General features: G+C 40.9%; 1 protein-coding gene across 1 annotated transcript in view; it reads left to right on the forward strand.

Moving 5' to 3' along the window:
• The window catches only part of CLASP1 (cytoplasmic linker associated protein 1), a 167592-nt gene that overhangs the window by 51156 nt on the left and 89097 nt on the right, over positions 1-27339 (forward strand). The gene's annotated exons all lie outside the window — the stretch shown is intronic.

Consider the following 27339-nt stretch of genomic DNA (forward strand, 5'->3'; position numbering starts at 1 on the left):
TTCATCCCTGCAGAAACAATAAAATTAACTGATTTGAAAATCCTGAAGTATTATCTTGTATGTTTGGGAATGATGAAGACCTATTACAGGTTCCTCTGTGATGGAATGGGTTAAAATTACGCTTTTGCATAATATGGGACTATTTTTTATGTCCAGGTGGATGAGGCTTACAGGGGTAAAAAAGTGTAGTTGAGAAACAAATGCCCTTGTTCTTTTTTAACTGGTGGGAGGGGAAGTAAATATTTAATCCCTTAGTAAACTTGTTTAGGTTCCCAGCTTCCAGGTGATTTCTCTGAAACCCCTACTCAAGCTGAAACAGATTTACTGCTGATTCAACTTCCTTGCTTTCCACTTGGCTAGACTAAGGTGGATTTTTTGTCTTGCTAGCAGTGGAATAGAATGAACTTTGAAAAAAAGAAAAAGCAATGTGATGCATCATTGTACTATGTAGATCGCTGTTGTTTGGTGTTTCTAGGAGGCAGACTTGTGATCTGAGATGTATTGCTACATCTGAAGCATTGGTGTATATCAGATCTTCTACTTTTAGGCTTCATTGAAAAGTATTTTTTATTTTATACCCCTTTGTCACTGTTTTAGTGAAAGATTTACCCTTTTTGTGCTTCGAGGTCCTGAGACTTTATGATCCCCATCTTCTGACTCCATGGACAGACTTTCAGTACTTCCCAACAGAAGTACTCCTGTATTCTGCACTCTGTTAACCTGATCTGATGTCTCCCTGCTCTTGCTTGTGCTGTGGCAGGATGCAGTCCCTGGAGTCTGTGTGTGGTAGGATTTCTCCTCAGCAGAATCTCCTGTATGAACGTTGAGACAAAAAAGTAGCCTGGGAGAAAGGGAGGGTGGATGAGTGTTAAGGGTCAAAGAGAGCAAAGAAAGGATCTCCTATTGTTCTGCCAGAACCTTTTCATCTTCCCTAGAAATGAAAAGGTCTATAGCTACAGAATTAAAATATTTCTCTTTTGTGAAGTTAGTAACGATAGCGTTTCTTATTAACATTTTTTGTGTGTGTTTGAGGGGAGGGTTCAGTTTCCCTTAGTGCCATAGGCTTGTTTGTTGCTTCTTCCTTGCCCTCCAAGCACAGCACAAATACAGTGTTACATGCTCGTCCTATCTTGTGTGTCAACAGCTCTCTGCAACTTTCAGTTTATCTTTTTGAGATTGTCTAAGCCAGCTAAAGGAGGCTTATCTTCACCCACAGTCACAAGTTTATTGTGACCTGTGAGAGAGAGACAAGCTAAATTTGTCAGGTTTCTTGTGTCCCTGACACTTTCTGAACAAAGGTGACACTTTGACACTTTCAGCAGTTGTCAGAGTCACCAGGGAGGATGGTGATAGATATTGCACATGTAAAAGATTTGCCTTTCTCAGGAAATAGTGGAAATAGCTCAGTCTTGGTTAACCCTTTGAATCTGGCAGAGTGGTTGGATGGATGACTATGTGAATGTGCTTGTCTTGTGGATAACCAAGAGCAGGCTGTTGGCAGGAAGGTCACTCATAACTGAGCACCAGAGTTGTGCTAATCACGAGACTTGAAAGTGGTTGTCAAACCTCTGTTAGCGCAGAACACAGTGGTGCTGGGCATTTGGGACAGCAGCTGTGGCTTCTAGAATGGTGGAACACAGTTAAAACTGGTCTCTTGGCTCTGAGACTACTGTTTGGGATAACAGTTTCCTCTAGCAGTTCACCGAGGATTCAGGTAAAAGGAAGGAATTGCAGCAGTGCTCTGTGTATATCAGGAGTACTTTGGAGATTAGTGAGTCGCTCTAACTTGTTAAAGGTTTCATATCTAATGGTTCCCAAGACACAAACAGAAATCTTAGACAGACCTACTAGAAAAGTTGTTTAAAATAATAGGACATTTTCTTAACCCAAAGAAGAAAGCTAATGAGTCAACTCTAATCAGAATGTGAATTTCAAATCTCTGAAAATAATTCATGTTTTGTTTTGGCTTATCTTTCTATACTGTAGTCCATTAGTGCTTGTTTGAGTTTATCTTGAACTGTTTGATGTTTTTTTTTGGCTAGGCTTTGTTTTTATCATTTAGTAACACAAGAATCAAATGCATAGTGAGGTGGGGGAGATTTGCATAGTAATCTGAAGTGTTTCATTAAGTCGGAGGAGGTTTTGGCATGCCCAAGTATACTGTTTGTTGCTAGGCTACCAGCAGCTCTTTATAGCTAGAATATGAAGCTAAAATCCATGCTGGATTTCTTGATGATTCTCAGTGCATCTCTGTTTTGTTATTTGGCATATAATTAGTCAGCCTCTTGAAGCAAAAATTATAGTTTTTCCCCTTTTGGGCTTTCAGCAAGCTAATTATTTTCTGTGTAACTGCTTTTGCTAATTATGCAGATGCCTTATTCCCCTGGGACAAATACATTATCAGCATGAAAGAGCCAGTAATTGCCAGCTAGTCAGCTGCTGTCTTTGAGTGGCATTCTGTGATGATCTTTAGTTGGATGTGATACAGAGAGAGGCTATTGGACAGAGACTCCAAGAAATTCATGCTATATGAGTTTCCTTGGTATTATCTGTAAGGACCTTTACATAAACTGTACAGATTTTCCATGGATTTGAGTGGACTTTGAATCAGATGTGCACTCCAGAAGACTCCATAATCAAGTTTTAGTAAAGATTAAGAATAAAATAAATGATCTACTGAAAAAATACAGGCTGATAGGAATCAATCACCCAAACCAACGTTATTAGCAACCAAAATGTTTTGGTGTGTTTTTTATGCTTTTCATCGTGATACCCTAATATGATGCAAACCTTCATTTTTTTATGCAAGTCACATAATTTTTGTGAGATGCGTTTATATTTGTGCATGAAGGGATATTGTGGTGGTTTTCCTGTGGCAAAGAAGGGCATTGTACTTTCTTGTTGATGTTGAACTTTGACTCAGAAGAGCAAGATTTAGGGACAGTGGAGATGGTAGTGGTGGTCTTGGACTGGAAGGAAATCAAAGCAGAATCTTAAAGCCAGAATTCTGGAGCTGAGATCTCTCTCCCACAGGTGCTCATGGAGTAAGGTGAGGGGAGGATGCAATTTTGGTAGCTGACTGCATGAGTGTGTGTTCTAAGAGTAAGCAAGTTAATTAAAACCGTGCTGAAAGAAAAGACATGATAATTTCAGTTGCTGAAAACCTATGAAGAGGGAGTAACGCTACTTTTCAGTAGAACTACTTTTATACTTGGGAGGGTGTACAAGACAAGTATGCTATTTACTAAATGAATTCCGTTTATGAAGTTGAGAACTGGAGCTATTTTAGATTCTTGTGTTTTGCTGGCAATAAAACTGAGTAATTGGAAGCTATTTTGATATTTATTATATGAAGGAAAATCACCCATATTTGCCAAGTGAGGCCATGCATCTGAGGGTGCAATATTGTTTGTTTGTCAACACACATCCAAGCAGCCGAATTGCAGACGGGAAGGAGCGACGATTGTCCCGGATAAAAGATATTTTGATATATTTTGAACCAGTAAATGCTGCACTGTGCTTTTATGCATTCATACCTCCTGGTGCAATTAAATTTCCATTATGGCTTGCTCTCTATTAATACATTTTCCAAGTTGAAATACAAAATGAAACAGAAGATTGGTTTCATTGACTCAGCATTTTTAGGGCATGAAAAAAAGCAAATAAATGCCTCTTCACCTGTGTGGGCCGAGAGAGAGCAGTAATGTCTGAGTCATATTTGAATGAACACCATTAATTAATTAATAGTACATCCTTGTGGAAGGTATAAATGGACAAGAGGAGCTCTGCTCCCTTTCTGACAGCTTTGTAAATAAGCATCTTGCTGAAATTCTCAAACGCAGAAGGGGAGGGGTGTGAGCAAGCAGGCACAGGGGGGCACATGGAGCTCAGCTGCATGCTGAACAGGCTTTTATTTTGGAGGAGAGGTGGCAATCGCCTGCTAGGTCACACAGCAAAGTGGTGTAGGAGGCTGGCGAGTTTGCTGGTGATTAAGTTGCTGAGAAACATGTACTGAGAGACGTGCACTGTGGGGCTGCTCCCCAGCACAGTGCCCTTCTTCAGCAGCTCCCCAGCACTGCAGAGAATAATGACTACAGGGAAAGGTAGGTGCTAATGAATGTGCCGCAGGGATGGTTGTGTTTATTTGTAAATGTCTGAGTATGGATGTGTTTATTTGGAAATGTCTGAGTATTCGACTGCTCTATTTCTTTTTAACGGTGTGTAGAGACTGAAGCAATCTTGCAGTAAAAGTGGAACTTCAAAAAATAGTCTGCAAGCATCTGTAGCCTGGTGTCATCAAGCTCAGTTTAAGATTCTATAAAATATGATAAATAGTCTGTGTGATGGGGTGAAGAAAGAGAATGTGTGCATATGTAAGGGACCAGAACAGGTTGAGAGAGGTGAAGGACATGAATTTTCAAAAACCCTGCTGATCTATGTTGTTTGTGAGTGATCATTAAGACTTCCATTTCCTAACTGTTTCCTTCTGCAGTATCAGTTGGGAAGATTATTTAAATTGGTTATGAGTACTTCTGAATTAGCATTGAATCACAGTTCCAAGAATGTGCCAAATAGACATATCACTTTTTTTAACATGTATTTTTGTGTTTTAACTGCGTTTCTGTAAGAGGATGTCTGTGGTAGTCGGTGAGGCTGGATTGGGACTTGGTGAAATGGAAAGGCAGAGGATCTTTGTATCTATTCACCTGTGAAGAAATAATTTACAGGAGGGAAGCATATATTGTATTTATTTTTGGTGTGTAAGAAGTCTGTGCTTTTCATTTGAGCTTTCAGAGGAGATGATTTCTGTTAGCCATCTTTGTAAAACTGCATTTTCTTTCTTCCCCCTTTTCTCTTGATTCAGTGTACCTGTTGTCTTTTTGAAATTCTTACTGTACTGCAGATGTAGTCTACTTTTAGGAAGTCTGAGTCAGCTGGTATATAAATTCTTTAAACCTTGGGTTTTTATTGATATTTACTGTCTAAAGGTGTGAGTTAATTGGCAGCTTTTTTTGTAACAGTGGAAGTCTCCTGGGCAAATTGAATGCTGTGGAATGAATACTGCATGCGACAATATGTGCCATTTCTATGGACAGATCTTGATTTTATCCTTTGGGGACATTGTTTTCCAAGGCAATTACTGCATGTATTTTCAGAGGAAGCAGTGGATACATGTATGTGGTGTTCCTTGTTCACCATCAGTAAATGCCTCCCAATGCCAGGAAATCAATACAGAAACCTGTCTGGGCTGGATCTTCTCCTCCTCATGAACTGCATCACCTGTCAGTGGATAGTCTCACCATCTACAGCAGAGACACCTTTGCACTCTGGCTCCTCCTGTCTCTCGAAAGAGGAGTTGAAAATAATCCATGATTTTTCCAAAGTTGGAATTATGTTGAGTAATTAATGTACTTCATTAGTTATTGCAGAAAACAAGCATGTGTTTGTTGTTGTCAATGAAGTGTGATGATTTCATCATACTGGGAACTTCTCAGCTTTAACAGATCAGCTGGTGGAGTGAAGGGCCTGGGGCAGTGGTCTAGCTGATCTTATCAGTTGGGAAATGTCTGACCTCCGGGTCACTGTGGGTTGTCTGAACTGTAGTAGTAACAAATGTCAGAAGAAAAGTGTGTGGGTATGTTGTTAGTGTATTGTGAATTCTGGATTGAATCCAAAGTACATTGATCCAGGATTTCCTTGCAAAGAAGACCAGAGTTACTCTGGTTGTTTCATCACTTCCCCTAAGCCCGATGGTTTTATATGAACACACAAATGCTCTTTTGGCAAAGCTTTGGTGTAATTAAGCAGAACCACTTTACTACCAACATCACTAACAGACATGCATAAAATACAGGCTGAAGGAGTGGGCAGTTAAAGGATGAGTTGCTGCTGTTTAATGTGGGCTTCATGAGTAAAAGATTAATGTGCACCTTTCCATTATTACTGATGGAAGTTAAACGCATGAATGTCCTGCACACCTGGAGATGAATTTCGTCATGCAGGGCCTGTTCTCCTCCATTGGTGAAGTACCATGTGTATCTGAGCAACCTCAGTGGTTGCCTCAGGGAACACAAGCAACTTAGAACACATGGCAGGGACGAATTTATAGTCCAGTGTTCATGAAGAATTAGAATGAAAAACATCCTACACCCTTCCTTCCCATGGAAACTGCAGTAACATCTGGTACAGCTGTGGAGGTGATCACAGCTCAGGAATGCTTAGTAGTTTGCTGATACCTCCGCTGTGATCTTTTCTTCCAAATTCTTTCACATGTTTTGGTGTGAGGTTGGTTTCACCTCTAAAACAAAGCCTTAAATTTGCAGTGGTCATTTTTTTTTAAAATCTCTGCACCTAACTGTGCTGTTTTCCCAGCTGGCTCTCCTTTGTAGTTGTTCTGTCAGAAAGAGCTTGCGGTCAAAGCTGGAGCAATATTAACTCCAGTGACATTTTTACATTAAAGGACTAACTAAATCTTATGGATTTGATTGCTTAGCTTTGTTTATGGTACACAGAATCTTCCAGGGGCAAGTTCATCATTAGGGTGGTTCATACATATGCCTGTGCACACATATATTGATCACTGTGAACACAGCAGTGATTTTAAGTCAGCCTTTTAATTCTCAGTAATTCTCTGAGAGATGGGAATATGAGCTATTGAAATATTGTAGAGGAAAACTGGCACACTAAAGGGCAGTCTGGTGGGAGTAAAACGTATCCCATAGTTATACACTGTGCAGATTTGTGAAGTTTATTTGGGTTGTGTTTGTGTTTCACACTCACTGACTTCAACACTTGTTGGGGGTACATAGTAGAGTACTTCGGTGAGCCCAAGTGAAGGTATCACAAACTTTCTGCTCCTATGACAATAATTAAAAAATTGTTCTTGGCATAGAAGTCCTTGCCTGAGGCTCACAAACAGTTCAGTTTCCAAGAAAGTAGTGGAGGAGTAGGTGTCTTTCTTTTCCCTTTCTGTATGCTGGCTGGGTGCTGGAGAGTAGTCTCCTAATAACTACTTTCAAATGAATGCTCCGGGCTATTTTTATATAGAATCACTGTCCCAGTTAGAATTCAGTTGCTGTCCTTAATCAGCTGCCTCAGTGGTGGCCAAAGACTGCTTGGGGAAGAGATGAAATTTCTTGCACCTCTTGTGGAGCACTTTGATGAATTCTGTGCTGCTGCTCTCATTTATTTGATGAGATGTATTTTCAGGTTGAGCGTGTAACAGGAGGACTGGGTTTAGCTGCTGTAATTAGCAGCCTCTGAGGACAGCAGTCACTGCAGTAATTGGTGAAATACAGGATAGGCTTTTATGGGCAACAGAAGTACACGAAATGTGTGTTTCTCCTACCAGCAACAAATAACATCCCTGTCCTTGTATGTTGTAACCACAGTAGCTGCAGCTTCCGTAACTGTGAGGTTTTATTAAAGCATCTAGACTGAAGAGCACCTGGTTGATTTCTAAAAACCAAATGCTTGGAAGCTTGAAGGTCTTCTTGTACCTAGTTACTTTTAATTTTCAGATCATTGACCTTAGGCTGGATGAGATTAGACTGCTGAGCCCATTTCTGAGGAAGACTTAGTAATACAGATGGTATATCCAGTTTTAACATGCAGTGGTAGAACAAAACCTGCTGTTACAGCCACATGTTAGTGGGGGGCATGAAGAGCAGCTTTTTTCAAAATGCAGGAGTGGACAAGTGCTGGTTTGTTACTCCAGAGGGAAGTACAGGGAAGGCATTGTCTGTACTTGGCCCTGGTCAGGCATTACACTGCCTTCCTCCTCTGTTATGTTTGGCTGAAGTATTTTGTTTGTAGCTGAGATATAGTGATGTGAAATAGAACAAAACTGAGCTAAAATAAGTAAATGCATCCTATTTTTGTAGTATTAAGACAGCAAATACTGCATAATGACTGTGTTTCTTCTGCCTGCTGAAGGAATTAATTCTGCCCTGCTGCTCTGTCAAAAGAATCCTTTTGTTGCATTGTGCTAAGCAGTTTGAGTCTCTTTTTTTGTTTATTCCCCTGAAGCCCCAAAGCTGCAGACAGCCCTGAATAATCCTGGCTAGGTTTACACCCCACGTGTAGCCTGCGGGGATCTCACTGCAGACAAATCTTCATGAGGAAAGATGCTAATGGCTGCTGCTTTGCAGGTGGCCTTCAGAATCAAGCCAGGTGAATTTTATCACAAGCAGTGCCTTACAGAGGAAGAGAAATACCTTCATTCATTGTGAAGTGTCACCTGAACCACTTTTTTCAAGAATGGCAAAACCTATAGCAACCACATTTCCTGAGCTGTTCCCTTTCCTGTGATACACCTAACCTGCCTTCCCTCAGAGCTTGTCAGTGCACAACAAAATCCTTTAGATGCTTGACATGGATGTTTCTGGTATGAGATGCAGATGCTGATGTCAAAGGAATATGAGACATATCTGGGTTTCTTTGTAGACAAATGCTTGAATGCAGAGGTAGAAGAGAGAAATTTACACTATTTTTTCACTCCAGATCTGCTCCCTTTGATACTCTTGGACTATTTCTAATGATTTCCATGGGACATGAACAGGCCTCTATGTAAATTTCTGGTGGACTATGTTGTAAAAAGCCTTGGTATGAGTATTCTAGGCATGACTGCTCTTAGCCTTCCAGAGGGAAGGGGGAGATAGGCGTTTTAGGTATGAAACAGTGTTGGCACTGCTTCTGCTAGTGTTTATGCAGTTGGCAGCATTGGTGCTGCCTTCACCCCCATGTAGTGAGGCTGTTCCCTTTGGCTGTGGTGTGGGTAGAGGAAAGATGTGTACAAGATGTTTCATCTTTAAGAAATGCATGTCTCCCACATACGTCTCTGCTGAGTACTGGGACTCCTGTCTAGTGGAGCGCTGGCTCATAATGAGGCCTGACATTTCTAATTAGGGCTGCTTTATGAAGAATGGCTCGAACTCTGTTCTCCATCATTTATGTTTCTTCCCCTGAACTCCCCCCAGCTCCTGCTGGAATCAGGGGCAATCCTGGAGGCAGCCCTGGAGAGGCAGGGCTGGGCACACTTCTTCCTGCTGCAGCTCTGCCAGTGCACTTCAGCTCCGATTTATGCTCCTGCTGTGTGAGCTCTGTGCTGAGCAGGAGCTGAATCTGCAGAGGGTTCTAATCACATGGAGCTTCTGTGATGTGGAGGGACAGTCACGCTCCTTTTCACTGGAGACTTAAATAAGATCGGATCCCAAGCTTCCACAGGCAAAATATTTATGCACCAGCACACCGAAACTTATTCTCTGCTCCCTCCCCCTTAAGAAGCTCCATACTTGTCTCTAGTGCTTTTCTTAAATGTCTTTTTTTTTTTTTTTTCTTTTCTTTTTGATGTTGTGCTGGATTTTGTCTCACTGCAGTGGGGTTTCTCCAAAGACTCTGTATTGGATCTTTGTATGCACGTTGTGCTCTGTGCTTGCTGCTTCCCTTCTTTGCGCTCCCTGAAGCCTATTTATTATCATGGGCTCTAAAGCAGTCTTGTCCCTATTTTTGTCCTAGTTCTTGTTTGTAGCAGCACACTATAAGGAGCTCTGTTCACTCTGCCTGAAAGTGTGGGAGATGTGGCAGAATACTGGGGCCCTGGGAGCTTTGTGACAGAGTTGGACTGTGCCAGGTCCTGTCTGTTTTGTATCGACCGGGCCAGGCGCTCCATCAGCTGCAGCAGAATGTTCCCTTCAGGGCCTCCAGTGACAGCTTCTTCCCAGGAAAGCTGGATCACAGAGCCATCTGAAACACCGTGTTTACCATGCCCTAGAAATGGTAAATAGTTCCAGTTAGAGGTGAGAATGTACCTGAGCTGTGTTTGATGGTGCTCTGCACCCTTGGCCAGCGATGATCTGACCAGTATTTGAAAGCAGGTGATCTCTGCTCCCTCTTGGTGTGCCACGGGTTTCTGTGAAACTACACACAGGACAAATGCCAGTAAAAAGCTGTGATGAGCAGCTCTTCTTGTAAATTTTGGGCTAGAATCTTGACTTTCCTCTACCTATAATGCATAGACCACTAATTCCAGAAAACCTCTGAATTAGAAGTAAGGTGTTTTTCATCAAGAGATTTTCAGTTTGTTTTATGCAAGTTCCAGTAGTCCACATTATTGAGGGACTGAGAGGACAGGCTTATGCTTGGGGTTTTTTCCCATGAGTTGATATTTTTCTTCACTTTGAAGATAGTGAGTGAAGCACTGGAAGAGGTTGCTCAGAGGATTTTCATCTGTGGAGGCTTTTAAATTGAGTCTGGATGTGGCCTTGAGCCATACAACTTTGTCAGCCCTGCTTTCAAAAGAAGGTTGAATTACTTGACCTTCAGAGGTCCCCTTTAACCTAAATTATGCCATTATTTCATTATTTCCTCCTGTAGGATGCAGTAGTTATGGAAGATCTTCAAATTGATTCAGTGGTTTTTTTTTTTTTTTGCTCAGTATTTTTTAGCTGTGTGTGGCAGTAAGCTGAAGGCAAGGTTTGTCAGTGTCATTTGAGATTGTGTCTGATATTCAGCTCTTCAGTTTATCAAGAGTGGTAACAGGGCTAAAGGCAGAAGAGAATGTGACCTCAGCTAACAACACAACCTGATGTCAGCATGAAAAGGCTGCAAGCCACAACAGAGGCACTTCTATAAATGGCAGCATGTATTACTTAATGCAGATCCTCTGCTGATTTGGTGTTATGCTAGAATGGGTGATAATGCTTCACTTTAGTTTTATTGGTCTGTCATCAGTGTGACTGTCAAGTTGCACATGGGCATTTTCAGTGAAGCATTAAGATGCAGATTGCTCTTTGATTTTAATATTAAGAATTTAAAACTTGATATTTAAATGTGGATGTATTCTAATTGTTTATGTGAAGGGCAGTTTGCTACAAATTAGTATGTGAAGACCAGTTTGCTACAAATTAGTAGGTGATCCATTTAATCTTCATGTCATTCATCATAATACTGTTATTAGGAGTCTTCTTAAACTTAACTTGTAATGGTAAGCTTTATTTTGCAGACAGAGCTCTGTATTTCTCTTCCCTATGTAGACAACCTAAATATTTCTTGAATATAATAAATAACTCAGGATGTTTGAATTAATTTTCTTCATCTCAGTAAGGTTTTTTTACCTTCTTTCCTTGTAATATTTGTAAAAGGAAGCAAAGTAAGCCTGGTTTAAATGTAATCTAAATTACTAACCTAGATCACCTCAACAAACCCACCCCTATTCCAAGGAGGAATTATCAGTAGTTCTTTGTGTCGGTGGAAGAGGCTTTCCAGATGAATTAGAAGGATCCTATTTCAAATTTTTAAAAACTAAACACAAAATTACTATTAAAAAAGAGGGAGTGAAAGTTCTCCAGCCCATCTTCTTGGTTCTGTTTTTCAGTGAAGACTTCATCAGTTCAATCTCCAGGTTGTAAAGAGGAGGGAGTGTGTAGTGGGGACCCTTGAAGCTTTGCATGGGTAAAGAGGCAAGGCAGACAGCTTGCGTTTATGCTAATTGAAGCATTGACTTCTTATGGACTTCCTTATGTAAGGTTTTATTGAAATTTCTGCCTCCCAGTTAGAAAACCCTGATCTTACATGCTTTCAATCTCTGAGCAAAAGTAAAAGTGAATCTGTAGTTGTCTGCTACATGCTGTGCTTCACATGTGCCAGTCCCTATGTTTGCTAATTCTTCTTTAAGTGAAGGCAAGCACAGATGGTTGCTAAAGAGAACCAGATGATTTGCCAGCATGGTGGTGTGGTTGCAGGAGTGGGACTTGGACAGGCCTAAGGCTGATTTGTTGTCATTGCTTTGAGTTTGAAATTTTCATTTAGAAAGTTAAATTTCCTGTGTTTTGCCACAATCTTTAGTTTGTGGTGTGATTAATTTATGGGTTTTTTAATTCTAGCAAGATGCTTGTTGACCTTTCAGTCATTTGTTGTTAAGAAGCCATGCTTGTTAACTGTTGAGTCTAAACAAGACATGAACAGAGAAATTCATATAGGACGTGCATTAATTCTGTAAGAGATGTAGGGGTTCTTTCCTCCATAGTGCCAGGAGGCAAAGTTGTTCTCATCCCTTCACAGACTCTTCAGACTAAATCATGCCAAGAGACTCTCACCAGAGGGGCAGCGTGAGTGTAATTTCATCTTTTTAGCTCAACTGACATAGTTTAGCTGGCTTGAAAGGCCCCTGGGTGCTGGTTAATATGCAGGCTAATGGTTCAAAGCTTGCTTCCCTGGCTGGCTTGTGGCTTCTAAGCATGGATTCAGTGTTTGACAGCATCTAGGGAGCTGATGGGATGTGCACTATATCCAGTGAAACAGGATGCTGCTGGTCACTGATTGCTGCAGGCTGCCACAACTGTACAAATAGTAAAGAGCTGTTGTGTAACTGAGCCATTCAATTCCAGTCTGGACAAAATAATAATTCTTGCTAATTGAAATTAAGGTGATCTGTAATGAAAGTGAGCAATTCAGATGGCTCAAGATGGCTAGTGGTGGAAGCTTCAGATGAACCAGGCTCTCATATTTTGGGAGGCTTCAAATATTTTTTCTATCTGAGTAAACTGGTACCTGGTAAAGCAGTTGGCCACATATGAAGAATAATCATACCTAGACAGAAATCTCTTACTTCTACAGTATCTGCAAGTGTACAGGACCTTCAGCACTCCTGCTTGTGAAGGGAATGAAGTGGTCAAGCTGTGACTGGTACTTGTCTTCTCCAGAAATGCTGAATGTGTATGTACATTTGAGCATAGAATTTGGGTTTAGGGATTTGATAAAACATTATTTTCCCCTACACTTTATTCCTATTTCTTTCGATTTTTGTTTGCATCTGGAGGCAGAGTGCTGTGAACTGCTCACTTGCCCCGTGTTTGGTTTTCAGTAACAGCTGCTGACAGATGGCAGTGCCCTATGAGCATTCCTTGTTATTTGTGTTCAACAACAAAGCAGCAGCAGCCTATATTGTCTGCTAAAAATTACTGAACTGGGTGGAGAAAGATTTATATGGCTTTTTCTTCTGCAGCTTGGTCTGCTTGACATTTTCTGATGTGCAACTACTGATGCACTTCTTTGTTTTCTTTGTGTTATAGTCAGCTGTTCGTGCAAAATTTTTTAATGTTCATAGTGGTTCTTCAGATAATCTAAGCAACACCTGGAAACACCTGCTAATAATGAAAACTTGCTAATTTGGTGCTCATATCTGCCTCTGCTTTCACACCTCCTCTGTGCTATTACCACTTCCCTACCTGATAATGTTTCAGTCATGGAGTTTGTGAACATTTTTCAGTGTGTCAACAGATAGTAATCCTGCCTGTCAAAGTGAGTATTAACACTTGGTTACATGGAGTGTAACACATGGTCACTCCTGCTTCTGATTTGTGAAAATGTAAAGCAAATGCATAAGAGTCTGGAATCTGACTGTTGATCTTAAACAGTATTACAATTTCAAAATAATTTACTTGCGTGTCAAGATCCTTTTACTTGATGAATGATTAAATAGAAATAGTGAATTGTAGCTCTCAGTTTTTACAACTGGTTCAAGTGTGCTTTTGGACAAATGTATTTGCATGTTTGTGAATCACTGTGAAAGCCCCAAAGTTGAAGCTTCAGAAAGGAAACTCTCAGATAAAGTCTGTGATTAGTTGTTGTTATTTGTAGATTGGTTTCAGGGTCTCTTCCAGCTGGTAGAAGGAAGGTCTTGGTATCACCTGGAATCCTGACGTTGCTACACAATGAATGCAAACCATCAAATATATTTTACTTGTATATAATACAAGTGTATTTTGCTTTGCACATGTGAGTGGGAAGCTGTTGTGAAATGAAAGAGGTGGAAGAGCCATTGTTTTCCTTGTTAGATTTTACTCTCTAACACCCATTTCATTTTTAACAACTTAGTCCCATATTTTTAATTCACTCCTGTGTCTGAAATGAAATGTGTTTAAAATAAAATACTTAAATTCTTTGACATGTGTTATTTTCTTTTGTTCCTTCTCTGGAATGTAAATTCTAGGTGCGTCTGGACACCTTACAGCCCATGAGAGACAAAGTACCTTTAATAAACTTGAACTTAGACTTTTTGTTTGTCACGCAGTACACAGTAGTATTACAGAGCATTGTAATTTGACTGAGGACTGGCAGGAGGGGGTTCACTGGATGGGCTCACCCTTACAAAGAAAAATCATCCATTTTGCCTCTTGTGAAAGAGAAATGGTGCTCTTCTGCACCTCCTCTTCTCTGAGTCATGCCTTTTCTCCTGTACAAGAATGTGAACTGAGTGGAAGATGACAATAAAGTGATCCAAAAATAAAGACTTAATAAAATGGGGATATAAGAAATCATGCAAATGTGAGGATGCATCATACTCTGATTTCAAAGTGCTTTCCTTCTCTCAGCTCTTGCCACCTCTGTGAGCTGATGCCTGCAGATACTTACCTTGGGATCAGTATCTTTAGAGCAAATTTAGAAAACAAATTTCTTCTTCCCAGTCATCACTTATGGTAAACCTGGGTTCAGGGAAAGATTTCATCAGTGCTATTGCACTGAAAAATGCCCAGTAAGTACTTGAAGACCATTATTGCAACCTGGGAACCTGTTGCAGAGTTTCCAAAATAGAAATGTCTCAGACTTCATCCCTATTTTATTTTGTTGAATAACCTTGAAAGAAGCCTCTTTAGGATTGAAGCAATCTATTAATTTCTGTTGTTACTCCTGATAAAGATTTATGCTCAAATGTTGTGCTATTTGGTTTTGCAGTTGGTTGCCCATGTGCTCTCTTCTATTCCTGTGGTAGGATATTACAATGATATGAATCCATTTAATCTCGATTTCTGTCTCTTCTCCCATAGTCCCTGAATACAAGGCTTTCTGTCCTTTAAGTCCCAGAGAGCAGGTGGATTTAAAAGTCCTCCTGCATTACAGTACCTGCCATAACATGCCTGAATGGGAGGAAGGTCTGAATTGGTCATCCTTGAATCACCCTAGATAGTTCTGCTAGGCTTTGAGCTTGTCTGGCAACTTACAAAATACCACCCAAGAAGTGATTGTTAGTGGGAAAATCAGACATTTAAATTATCTCTTGGGCTGATACTGTTTTAGTAATATTTTATTTTGACATCAAAGTGTGGAGAGTGACTTGATAGTAATGGGGAATAAGGAATCATGGCTTCAGTCACTAGGAAGTATTTAACTGAATTGCTGGACTGAAAGGGATGCCTGACTCTTGCTTTTTGAGCATGATATGAGTTGATCTGACAAGTAAGAAGTTGCATATGCACCAGTTCCTGGGATGGCTCACAAAGCACAGTGTGTGAATTCCTGTCATGTGTGTTTTACCAGAATTTCTCTATTCCCTTCTATATTCACTATCTGTCCTTGTGTGTTGTAGAAATTTAATCTCTGCCTTTCCTCTGTACTTTCCAGAGCTTATTTCCATCTCCTCAGACTTTAATTCAGGAAGTGTTCATCAAGTATCATACTAAGCTCTGGGTACCTAGATTTTGTCTCTGTTGGGTAATCGGTGTTTCAGGCAAGTAGTAAAAACCCTCGTAAGTTTTAAGGTTATTGAGTTTAAGCTTTAGAGTGAATTGTATATCCTAGAACTGAAATAAAAGTAGGAACTGTTCATCTCAACATATATATTTATGCTTAACTTTACAATTTAACAAAGCAGAAGCATGGTGTAGTGGAGTCTGGTTCTCCTGGTGACTTCTATGTTTCTATCATAAGCAGCCTACTGAAAAGGGGACAGCTTGCTTCTAGGACCTGAGCCTTTACAAGGACTACACTTTACAGCTTGCAGTTTAGGAGTAAAATGTAAATGTCACATATGAAGGGACATATGTCTCTACAGCATAGACAAAGCAGTGCAAGAGGGAAGAAGCTGCTTTCTAATTTGTCCATTTGAATTATCATTGCAGTGATCTTTCAGGGTCACCGATGTACAAAGTCGCTGTGCCAGCCAGACTTGCCTTAGGGAAAAGAGAGATCTCAAGCTGCTTAGAAAATGGTTCTTTGTATTAATAAAGTGTTGTTTTCTTTTTAGTTTTGACTTGTTGACTTCTTTAACTCTTGCATGGAGGCAGTAGCTGTGCCTGTCTGAAACCAGAAATCTATATAGGTGGAAATCAGTTGGGTTTTGGTATCCTGTGATGATGATGATTTCAGTAACTTTTCTGAATGAGGAAGGACTTATACCAGCCATGCTCACTACCTTGTCTCAGTCTTGTTCCACATCAGCTTCTCTTGGCAGAATCACCTGTGAGAAGATGTCAGTGCTAAGGACAGATGAGTGATTTTGACTTCTTTTTTTCCCCAGTAGTGGTGAAAACAGCTGTGCCAAGCTTTTTCTGCAATCAGCATTCCCAGCTTTTGAATGGGAACCTCTTTGGTTTTTAATGTTTCCAATTCTGTTTAGGTCAGGATTTGTTTTGTGAAGTCTTTAATGAGCAGATCCAGAGTAAGATGTTTAGCTGGGTTGTGGTTAGTGTTTGTGTTCTTTGTGGTAAATGTAAATGATTTTGCTTGGCTTAATTTTCTTTAGGGCTAAGTTAAATTGTATTACCTTACACTTGCCATAGTTTAAGAGCATCTCAAGGGCTGTTCCTTTGGCTCAGCTGGTGTCTTATAACTTGTTAAGCAGCAATAATTTGATCGTGCGTCTGAGTCCCGAGGCAAATTCATCCTTCGTTTTCACTTGACAGGCTTTGCCCTTGAACCAGAGGGAATCTGCTTGCTTGTAAATGTTTATTCACAGCTTCCACCACCTCTTACCAAGTTTTGAAGTTGATTAAAACTAAGAGATTAAGGTCAAAACTAGTCTGCCCTTAGTATCTTTGTTTAGTTCTTCTTGTGGGTGAGATGGTCTCAGAATTAAAGTGGTGCAGGAGATACAGCAGAGAAACTGGTAGAGTTCAGATCAGATGAATCAAGATTTTACTGGTCTGCCAAACACATTTTTTCAATTTGAATTTCCTATTTGATCCTGTCATATTGTTATTTGATGCAGTAAGTGGCTTTATGTGGTAAAATTTATTTCTTTCATTGTTCCTTCTTGGACAGACCAGCTGTAGAAATCTTCTACTGTGAATATAGTATGTGGGAAGAAAACAGGATGGTTACTAAAGAAGTCAGGTGACCAGCTGTGATCAGAATCAATTATTAAGTCCAACTTTCAGTCATGGCAGATGGTTTTGGATGGGTGGATAACAGGCTTAAGTTTTACCTAGGTGCAGAAACCTGAGGATGGTTGAAAAAGGGTGTGCTGAGCCATGGGGAGAAAGTGAACAGCAACACTGACTGAGGCCAAATAAAGTTGGGCAGGAATATGTTAGACTGATTAGGACATAACTACTTGCATTTTTTAACTGACCTTTTTCTTTTAAAAGAAAGAGGGAGATATTTGTGCTTATTTTTTATAAAGTCTGATAATAAAGCTGAATAATAGTGATTATTTTTATCTGTGCTATGACTGCATTATTTATATTGCAAGCACTTTGAGAAAGATGCTTTCTTCTTTGTAGCACATTAAAGTTCCCCTGCTTGCTCAGGTTTCATGTTGCCTCTGAAATATGAATACCAAATTTAGTAGGCTGAAGTAATTAATGACAAAAGGAAGGAAAGTTTCAGCAATGTCTTCCTTCTGCCTTTTTGTCTGCTTTTCTCCCTTTGAGTATGACTGCTCTATTTGCTGTACCTAATGATGATTATTTATGGGGAGGAATGTGGATGAAGGAGCACAGATCTACCTTTTGTTTTAAAGATGTTGGGGAGTGGATGAAACAAGTTTCAGGAAAACAGAAGCCCTGCTGACTATTAATATTTTATACATTGTGACACATTTTTGGTTTTGGTGTTTTTCTCCCATGACTTTTTTTCCTTAAGCCCATGGTTTTCTTAAATTGAGGCTTTGAAGGATGGGTGAAAAAGGTGCAAAAAACAGATCTCAGGAACTGGGGATTTCCACTTGTAAATCAGGCATTCAGACTGTGCTTATATTTATTTCAAGCTGTATTAAATATCAGTCTGAATTTTTTATGTTAACCAATCATTTGGAAGCCATATGCTGTACTGAAGTATCTGTCAAATAGGCTACTAGTTGATGTACTAAAACCTCTCCATGCTCACTTGAAACCATACAGAAGAAAATCTGAAATAATAGCAACTTTAAAAAAAAAATCCTGCAAAGTTCTGTATGCTTTTGGATTCACCTCCATCCCAAATGTATAGAGCTGGAAGCAGAATTTAGCCTAATGTGATGGTGATTAAATAAAGGAAATCCTATACACTGATACATCTTCTGGCATGTGCACTAATTCTGACTTTTCTGCACCATCTGCAGTCAACTTCCTCATGTGCATTTGGCCTTTGCTTCCACTGTGTCAAAAAAGTGGAACTAATTCTATCTAGATCATATACAAATCTGTGCAGAGTAGTATAAGTTATTGCTAGTGAACATGCATTCTAAAAATTACTGAACAAGCATTTGTTCACTAAAAGTTAAATCTGCCTCATATTATTTACTAGTTTCTGCTTTTGCATCTTAAACCCTAAACATTTTCAATGCTACTTTTGGAGTCACTGGTCTTGAGTGATCATAATAAATACAATAAGATTTTTCAAAAATGATCCTGAGAAAAGTGCAATGCTAGCTTTTCATTTACTGTGTTTATTCTCTTTAAGACACGAGGGGTAAAAACCAAACGGGCTTGATTGTCAGGAAACCATTGCTTCCCTCTGCCAGTGTTTGCCAAAATGAGTGTGATGTGAGTGGGGATTGGGTATTTCTACCCAGCTCTAAGGAGTTGCTGCTCTAAGCTCTGGTTGCAGTCGAATGTGCTCGTGCAGGCATTGCAAAAGCTGGCATGGGCTGCAAACATTGGCACTGGTGTACTGGTGCTGAGGCATGGTTTGTAAGATCCTGTGTGCATGCAGCTTCTCTAAGGCTCTGCTTGCTCTCAGGGAGCTGTATTGAAGTGGTGGGGAGACAAGAATGTTCCTAAGTCCTGCTTTTATTACTTAGGAGTAGGCAGAAACTTGTGCCTTCTGGTGCATCAGGAGAGTACTGTGGCAGGCAGGCAGTGCTGCTGAATACTTCACAGAAGTGTCAGCATCAAGTCTGGTTCCCCATCCCTTTCCTTTGCTAACAGCTCAGTGGGTGCTCTGGAGATCACAGACCCAACTCTTTAACTTAGTAGCCATTGTGGCAGTAGCTCAGAGGCATCTCAGACCACTGTTTGGTAACCATTTCTGGCTATAGAGCATAGCCCTGATCATGAAATTCAACTTTGAATTATTCTTAAATAAACAAAACTTGTCTGTACACTTTGCTTGTATATGTGTCTTCACAGTCTGTAGTAATAGGCATATTTTTAAAGATGAAGCATTAATTTATGGATGAAATTCCTGGTTATCATGCTGGTCATGCCTGTTTTACTAGTTGATAATCTTTCTCAAAAGGCATGTAGGCTGGGGAGTTGTTCTGTAGTTTTCCCTGTGGTTTTTCTTTTGTCTCAACCACCTTCAGTCTAAGACATTCTTATCTCATGATTATTGCCCACAGAGCATTTGACAGTATTTTAAATGGTCATCTAATTAAAGTATGTTAATTATGCATCAGGCCAGGCATTCTGGATGGGAGTCACTGATGTGTGATGTGTGTAGCACCGTACAGTTTTTGCCAGTGTAGTAGCCATATTCTTGCATTAGCCTTTAACCAGACAAATATAATGCCTTGGGACAGAAGGCTCCTGTTTGCTGTGGCTGTACAGGCTGTAGGCTGACAGCCTTATTTTTTCCTTCATTGTTCTGGGATAACTGCAACTATTTTGATTCTTGGCTCAGAGGTGGCTGCTTGGAAAGTTTAGGATGGCCCACCATCTCACACGACGTGCTGGGTAACATGTCCCTGTTAATGATTGTAAATAAACCTACATGAAGGTACTGGAAAGGGCTGGTTCTGCAGCTTCCCCGGGTCCCTCCAGCACAGTTTACTGCCTTAACTTCACCGACCCAGCCATCCTCTGAGAATTAACCCAAAAGGAAACAAAGCTGCAGCCTGGCATTTTTATCTCCTGGTAGATATCTCTAGAAAGCTTTCTTCTGCAGGACTTATGTGCATTAGCAGGCTTTGCAGGATGTTCTGTGGTGGCTGGAAGTGGGGTCTGCAACATTTCTGTCCCCCTCAATATGCTCTGTGTAACTGGAGGCAATAAGATGCATTTGCTTTTTTTGTAACAGCGCTTTGTCCTAAAAACGCCAGAATGCTCTTTCCTTCCAAAAACAACTCTGCATGCTCTTGTCAGTGCTTTACACCTCGGTGTTCTGTGTGTTGAGAATGAGCATCCCTTCAAGAAGTGATGAGTGCTAACAGTAGAAACTGCAATTTCCTTGTGTTGATCAACAACGATGAGTGTTGGGGCAGTAAGTTGCACTGGTCATAATTGCCCAAGGAGGCAGAAGGATCTGTGCAGGGAATGCCTGCTGGGGAGTGCAGGCTGGAGAAGTGCCTCACCCTGTGATGTCATGGCAGCAGATGGTGCAAATAGCTGGAAGTCTGGACCTGCCTGTGGGGCTGGAGTCACCTGTCTGCACATGGGACTCCTGCCATTTGCTGGTGAAGAAACACGGTCCATTGGAAGGCTTCGGATTGTTGGTGTGCCTGCTAGGTTACATAGGGTGTAGGCAGTCCAGGCAAGACAAAATATCACCTATCAATTCCACAGGTATCTCCTCGTTCCTTCAGGTTTTGGCAAATAAGCCCCGGGCTGCTGCCAGCAGGTGTCTCCCTGAGAGCTTGGTTTAATCTTGGTTTTGCTGTTTTCCTCTAGTGCTTACCCTGGGAAATACAGAGAACTCAATTTCAGGTGTGGCTAAGCTTCAAGCAACCTCTAAGAACAACTAAATTAAATTTATTTTTCTAATATGTTGATTCCAATATGTGTTATTTCTACTTTTCCCAAGCCGTTTGCAAATGTGCTTTTTTGAACATGCATAGAGCAGTTTTGAAGATAATACTGGGAAAATAAGAAAACATTTGTGGCACTACTTGCATCTGTAGTAGGAGGAAGAGAAGGGGATCAGTACAAAAAACTGTTCAGAAATGGAGCTTAATCTAGACTCTGGCAATGCCCTGGAGTCTTCACACCCTTGAGAATGTCCCTCAGCTCTGTTTCAGTGTACTCACACATTAAAATAACAGCAAATGCTTCTTGCTCTTGTTAAAAGGCTCTGCCTTTAAGTTACATTTATATAATTTTTAAAGCAAATAATGTGCAAAGCTGATCACAGACCTGGCAAGGGAGGCTGTTGCCTGGGTGCTGGATGTAGTGTGGATGACCAGCAGCTGGGTGATGCTGATGCCCGCTTTGCTGCCTGAATCCTGATGTTTGCTTGCTGCAAACACAGGGAGTCCAGGGTGTTGCCATAAGTTTTCCAGCAAATGCAAAGATGGAGGTGAGAGCAAGGAGGGGAAAGGTTCATTGATTGCTCTTTAGTCTGACACATCCCTGCTGTGGAAGTGGTGCCTGAGGGAGTTCCTGTGCCTCTGCAGAATGGAATTTTTCTGTCTTGTGAATGAAGGCAGAAGAATTCACTTTCTTTTAGATAATTATTTGCATAAATAATTAAACTTCAGTAAGGCTGAGGCAAAATCTTAACATTGCCACTGCAGTGCAGCACGGAGGATTAATATTAAAGTAGGAAATAGTGTGCTTTATCTGCAGTTCAGGTATGACAGGATGCTGTAACAAGGCTCATTCCCACAGTTCTGTCAAAAGATGTTTTCTGACTCTAAAAGATCTCCCTGAGCCATCCTGCATCAGCAGCCTTTCTCATTGATTGGTGTCTCTAGGGCTCAGGGACCCACTTTGTCCCTTTTATCTCTGAGGAGTATGCTAATGAGAGCACAGTGAGGAGGGAGTCAGAAGGCAGTGCAATTTAAAGGGTATTTTTAAGGGTCCAGAACAAAACTGGGGCAGCACCCCCAAGCACAGTCAGCAGGGAAAGCCACGGCAGTGAAACACAGCAGGAACACCCTGGTGTGGAGTCTGTTACAGGCTCTAAAATATCTGGGGTGTTTGTGAAGGCTGGGGAGATGTGTGGACAGCCTGGCAGTGAATGGAGGGTGGGTGTAATAATGACCAACCTCTGGGAAACCACAGGGGTAAGTGCAGGGCAGGGAAAAGCTGCTTTGCTCTTTAAATTGAAACTTTATGTAAATGCGTGGGCTTTTGGGCTGGGTGTGTTTTTCCAAGGTATGCACTGTGGATTTCCTGATGCTCTTGAGGTCTGGGGGGAAGGCTGTGTGGCTGGCTGGAAAAAGCACTGTGGGAATATTGTATTTCCAAGGATTACTTTGAGGAAAGTAAATCCTTATCTCTGTCTCTTCTCCACTTTGATTTTGCCTTATGTACATGTCTGTGTTTGTCTCTCAGTTACTTAATTTTTACAAAATCATTATGGGGTAAAGGCTGTGTCTGTGCAGCTCCTCACACATGGGTGTTTGATTCTTGTTTAGGTGTCTGTATGAACCATAGTAAAGGAATTGGTGAAACTTATAAATCCTAGCTCTTAATGAATTTATTTCAGTTTTTGATGCTTTTGTGAATTATTTTGGTTGTTTGAGCTGGTGCTCTTTCACTCAGTATCATAGTTATTATGTTGTCTGCTGTTGATTTTTAATTTAATAAAGCTTGTTTTTAATAAAGCTTGTAGGTATATAACATTTGTACCACCTCTTTTCTAAAGCTACTTAAAGCTAATGGAAACTTTCATATGGCTGAAAACTGGCTAAGTGACAGTTTCACTAACTCTTAAAAACTCCCATTTCTAGGTGTGTTAGTTTAATGAACAGAAATTTCTTAAAACTTTTGTTTGCTGTGTTCTTAGTTGTGTTAATGCTCATAGATGCTATTAGAGGGGGCATGGTGTGACTTGTTGATGTGATGGTATTAGTACTGTCAACACTATGGTTTAAAAAGTTCTGTATTGAAGCAAACAGCCTCATTAAATCCTTTTTATCTGTCTCTTGTTTTCGCGTCTTTAAAACTCCAGTTCTCAATGATGCCCACAGCCATCCGTCACGACTACATCTTAAATTGGAGTCATCTGATTCCAGGATTGAAAATTTTAATATCCCTCAGAAAAGTAATTTAAATCATCATAGATTGCGTGATTTCAGATCTGTCTTTTGCAGGATGATTTTGTCTGACTTACCAGGCCAGTTCCTGAGAGCAGATTTTGAATGTTGCCTGGGCTGTTGCTTATTCTTGCAGATTGAAGTCGGAATTTACTTTCTATATGCTTATCGTGTCTGCCTAGTCTGATGTTGGATGTGGTCAGGTTAAAGTGTACAACAATTTCCTCATACCAGTTTGGTAAAGTTAATTTTATCGTACTGGTATGGGTTTAATAAATAAAAGGTTCCTCACGACCAGGAATGTGCTTTTCTAATGATTTCTATGCCTGAATGTTCTTCTATGCCTAAATGTTCTGCTTACAGAGGGATGGCAGGCATGAATACTCTGAAATTGCTGTAGCTGGCTGCTTGGGTCTAAGCAGTATGTGTATTAGAACAACAGCCTATGTAAATACAATGTATTTGGAGCAGAAGACAATTCCAAGTGCTACTTCTTTGAGGATTTTTCTTTTCCTTTGTGATTGGAAAGTTTGAGACCTATTAGGTTCATTAGCTAGTGATTAGAATGAGGCAGCGGCCAAGATTATGGCTTTCCTTGCTAAGGCGGGAAAACTCAAGCATTTGGGATTAAAGAAAAGCATATGGTGTTTAAGAATTATTAAAGGAAAAAACATTTTGCACCTACCTGGCCTGACATTCTTGGCCTGGATCTCTAAGCATCACCTTACCTGTAGCTGATGGCAACCATGTTGTTTATTGTATTTATTATGACCACAAATACATCGACTAGATTTGCATTGTTGAAACCTTATTCAGAAAAACTTCCACCCATAATGATGCAGATTTTAGTTTAAATAGGGTCATATATGTAAGATAAGAGAAAAAAAGCCAAGGTTTTGCTGGTTTGCCAGCATGTCCTTGTCGTTGTTCAGCCCTTGGAGCAGTTCATGCTGAAGTCAGGTTTTTGGGACTCTACTTCAAAGGCAGTTGTGAAGGATGATGAGGTGGTTCAGCACATAGTGCCAGAAGGCAGCAGCACGGGTGGGCTGGGACTGGAGCTGGTGACTGGGTTGACCTGGGATAACTGGATGTGATGGGAGAGAGAGGGGCAGGTGGTATTGGCAGGACTGACCAGGGTCACTGAAGACAATTGGGTGGCTTTTTAGGTGCAAAACACTGCCTGGTGTGGAGGGTGGGAAGGAGGAGCTGTGTCTGGGGCCAGGGAGAGCAGCTGGGACTCTGGGAAATGGCCAAGCAGAAAACCTTAATGATGTGCTGTGCCCATGGACTTCTGCTTGTAGCTGCGACTCCTTTGTTTTTAAACGCTTAATCCTGCTGAGGAGCATATACATGTTCCTTTATCTTTAGTGGGTTTATAAACTCATTTTCCTGGAGAATCCTCTACAACACCTGTGTTGGAGTTGGACAGGCTTGCAGCTAAGCCGTGCATGGATTTCATGCGTGCTAATGGGAAGAGGCTTCTAACCTCTGCTGGAGCTGTCTTGCTTGGACACCCAACAGAGGGTGGCAAGAGAAGTCACAGCTGGAGATGGGGGTATCAGATGCTGCCTTGGGCGGAGGGCATGACCTGAGATGTCAAAGGGGTGTCTGTCTCAAAAATATGGTCCAGTACTCATGGACATGTAGCGGGCAGAAAGGAGTAAAGAGGAAAACACCGTTTCCTTTGGCATCACTAGTTTTGCTTGTGTGTGTTCTTGGCTTGTAAAGGGCTCTCAGATCTTCAGAGGGCTGGGCTTTGTCCACCTAGTAGGGGTTGAGTATGGAATTTGGAAGTGCTGTAATGTTTGTCAGCTTTAGCAGCTACCTGTCTGCTCCTGGTGGAGCATGCCATAGGAATGGTGGGGGGCAGGGTCCTCTGGTGTCATCCACTTCCATCTGCACCCAAAAGAGGTATTCTTCTGAGAGTATTGCAGGTGATTCATGCAAGAGGTACCCATTCTGCCTGTTTCAGCTGCTCTGATGCTTGGAAATGGAACAGATGATCAGTGGGCACTGTGGGTCCAGGACAAGTTTAGTCCTTTACAGGGTCAAATCTGAAGACATAGTGGGGCACCTTTGTTAGGAATAGATATGATGGAAAGCTCTCTTCTCAGTCTGTCATCACTACAGAGTAGCTTCTTCTCTAAAGCTTACAAACAAATAACCAAAATATTTGAATCGGACATCCTAAAGTTTTTTAAAGCCAGAAAGCATCTTTTTTCAGCAGAAAGGACATTTGAGATTCTGCTTTAAATGTCCCAGGCTGGTGGTGCTGGCCCTTGTTTACCATGGTTCCTGAAGAGCTGCTGCAGCCTCTTCTCCCCACTTTCCACCTTGCCCAGACCTGAAGGGGTTACGTTTTAAAATGAATAATGACTAAATTTATTCGTCATGGACAAATGATGACAGCTGTTGAGATGCTCCTGTTAGCGCTTCCCAGGGGATAAAGTCAGGCTGGTTCCTAGTGCAAGCCAGCCGAGCCAGGCAGAGTCAGCTCATCTTCATCCCGGATTATTTGTCCTGGGTTCCCCTTGCTAGTAGGGAATTTCCTCCCTAGAAGTGAACCGAAGTTTCTTGGGCTGAAATGGTTGTTGGTAATAAGAATTGTGCAGATCTGCAGCCATAGAGAGAGAGGACAGAGGCCATGGCTGTTTAAATCCACGTGTGAAGACAGCATGCTTAATGAATCCGAGGGGCAATGATTGATTATGTTCTGGACTGAAAGCCGCGGCGCTCCGTGAAGCACTCTTACATCTGGGCACGCTATGGAAAATATGAAGGAATGTTGAGGAAGCTTATTTGCAGAAGGATATGTACTTGTAAGCAATTTTCTCTTCTTCTTAAATAATGTAAAGGAATTGAAAAACGTAAAGCAGATTGTCTTCTCTCTGTCTCTGAGACAGCAGAGTGGCAAGCAGACAAAGGCCTCTTTTATAAGGGCATGCCTTTGACAGAGAGTACTGTAAGGTCCTTATACATGAGCACTGGGGGTGTCTTGTGATGGGAGAACGTCAGTGGTTATTTAATGTTAGAGTGGGGCACCGATTCCGCTTCAGTGTACCTCAGCTGCTGTCCTGAGAGTTACACCCATGCTGAATTTGCCATTTGCTGATATGCTGAAAAATATGATCCTAGTTCAAATGATTATTATGAGCAGGAATCAATGGGTGGCAAAGGAAAAAAAAGGGTTTTGTAACAATAATGTACTGTAGCTTGGTTTCCTGTTCTTTTCTGTACTCCCGTGTCCAGGTTCCTTTCTGTTCTTTGTTTCTTTTTCTGTTCTGCACACGTGCTGCTGGCAGGCTTGATGTGCAGTTCTGAATGTGGTGCTGTCATTCTGCACTGCTCAGATGAGAAAATGCTGATGGGTTATTGAAGGGGTATTCTGGTTTGATAAATATGTAGTGCTTAGTTTGCAGACTTAATGAACAGGAAGATGTGATTGTAATCCAGTCATCCCCAGAACTGTGGGAGGGCTGATTTGATTTTTGGAGTGTTGTTTTTTTGCTAATGCTCAGAAAAGCCTGTTTAAGAAAGAAATTATAGTCTGTTTAGTTGCTAAAATGATACAGGAGTGCAATGCTTTTAATCTAATATCTGGATTTTTTACTTTTGATTTACTATATGAAATAGCAAACCACACCCTCTTCTCCCTTCAGAGGGCTGAGGCTTTGAAAATGCATATAGAAGAGGAAGTGAGTTAACTAAGGCTGCATCTAGGTAGCCTGAAATGCAGCTGATGGAGAATTTTATTACCTGATGAAAGAGGCTATGAACTAGTAAAAGTACCTTTTGTTTCAATTATGACGGACTTTCTCCTGGCTGTTAATACACATATGTCAAATAATAGTTTGCTAAATATTTATATAGGAGCTTTTGAAATAAGTGCAACTGGAACAAGTTTTGCTTAGAAGTTTTTGGATTGAATGGCTGTCCAGGTCTTTCTGAATCACTTAAATCTGAAGTCCTAGAGGCTTCAGAGATTAAACATTTTAAAGCCTATTTTGATCTGCCCTGACCTTGGTGCAACTCACACAAAGTAGTGTTTTTGAAATAATTCCTGTTTGAACTAGACTGTGTCTTTAGGGGAAAAAAAAATTCAATTTTGCTTTTTAAAGAACTGCTTGTGGTAGAATTCACTAGGTGATGCACCTCCTAACCTCACAGAGGGTCAGCCCTATGATTATTGCAAAAAATGGAGGAGGGAGCAGGGGGGAAGAGGGGAA

The sequence above is a fragment of the Anomalospiza imberbis genome, chromosome 7 (assembly GCF_031753505.1).
Source record: "Anomalospiza imberbis isolate Cuckoo-Finch-1a 21T00152 chromosome 7, ASM3175350v1, whole genome shotgun sequence".
NCBI lineage: Eukaryota > Metazoa > Chordata > Aves > Passeriformes > Viduidae > Anomalospiza > Anomalospiza imberbis.